We start from the raw sequence: 1,754 nt of genomic DNA, 5'->3' as shown, positions 1-1,754 counted from the left end.
CTGAGTCCCCAGACTTAGAAGCAAGAGGGGAGTGAGATGTGTTCAGGGAACAAACAATTACTTGGGACGCAAGTCTCTAGGACAGTCTACTCTCCACTATGAATGAAAAATGACAGTGGTGTCTGAGCCTGACAAACATTCTCAGTGCACAAATTCTGAGAGTTGAATCTTGTTTAATATTTAAGTGCTAAGATGTGGAGTGGAACAAATGAGCGACTGAAGGGGCTGACTCAGGTGTCCCTCTGACTCAAGTGTGTGCGCCTCCATCAGGCCTTCTTCCCTGCTGATTGGGTGGGGTCAGTGGTCACTCACTGCTCCCCACAAAGAGAGACTCACATGGATCCAATTCTCTCTTCATCATTTCAGTTTTCAACAAATTTCACGTGGGGCTGGAGCAATAGCACAGCGGGTAGGGTGTTGCCTTGCTTATGGCCAACCAGGTTCAATTCCCGACATCCCTTATGGTTCCCCATGCACCACCAGGAGTAATTCCTGAATACAGAGCCAGGAGTAACCCCTGAGCATTCTGGGGTATGACCCAAAAAGTAAAAAAAAAATCCTTCAACAAATTTCACGACAGGGTCACTGCTGGAGCTCTGAGATATAGCTTCTTTGGCGTTTCAGAGATGCGGTCTTACCACATTGAAAGAGTTCATCATAGCTTAAAAAAAAACGCTGAGAAAAATAAAACCACTGTGGATATTGGCATAAGCAACCGATGCTGGCGTGGATGTGGCGAGAAAGGGACACTCCTTCACTGTTGGTGGGAATGTCAACTGGTTCAGCCCTTCTGGAAAACAGTATGGACGATTCTCAAAAAATTAGATATTGAGCTCCCATTTGACCCAGCAATACCACTCCTGGGAATATATCCCAGAGAGGCAAAAATGTATAGTCGAAGTGACATCTGCACTTGTTTGTTCATTGCAGCACTCTTTACAATAGCCAGAAACTGGAAGAAACCTGAATGCCCAAGAACAGATGACTGGTCAAAGAAACTTTGGTACATCTACACAATGGAGTACTATGTAGCCGTTAGAAATGATGAAGTCATGAAATTTACATACAAGTGGTACAACATGGAAAGTATCATGCTAAGCGAAATGAGTCAGAAAGAGAGGGATAGACATAGAAAGATTGCATTCATCTGGGGGATATAAAGTAACAAAATATGAGATTAATACCCAAGAATAGCTGAGATCAGCACCAGTAGGATTACTCCATAGCTTAGAGGCCAGCCGGGCATTCTAGGGGAAAGGGCAGCTCAGATAGCCAAGGGAGCACCAAATAAAGGGTGTTTGGAGGATCCTCCCAGGAGGGGAGATGCATGTCGAAAATAGACTATGAACTGAACATGTTTGCCACTCGATGCCTCTTTTGCAGAACACAACACCCAAAAGGAGAGAGAGAACACAAGGGATTTCCCTGCCACAGAGTCGGGGGGGGGGGGGGATGGCGGGGATGGGGGTGGGAGGGATATTATCCATGGTGGTGGAAAATGGGCACTGGTGGAGGGATGAGTATTTGATCATTGCATAATCGAAACCCAAGCACAAAAAATTGTAAATCTACAACTGTACCTCATGGTGTTTCACTAATAATAAAAAAATGGAAAAAAAATTTAAAAATAACAACAGCTTAACACCCAACTGAGGCCATGAGTTTCCCCGCACGAGTGGCTCTCCAGCACGGCCATAGCACCAGAAAAAAAAATTTGATTTTATTTTTATAAAGTTGCTAACAATAATTTATTA

The sequence above is a fragment of the Sorex fumeus genome, unplaced genomic scaffold (assembly GCF_029834395.1).
Source record: "Sorex fumeus unplaced genomic scaffold, SorFum_2.1 ptg000034l, whole genome shotgun sequence".
Classification (NCBI taxonomy): domain Eukaryota; kingdom Metazoa; phylum Chordata; class Mammalia; order Eulipotyphla; family Soricidae; genus Sorex; species Sorex fumeus.
Note: the sequence above shows the minus strand (reverse complement) of the source record.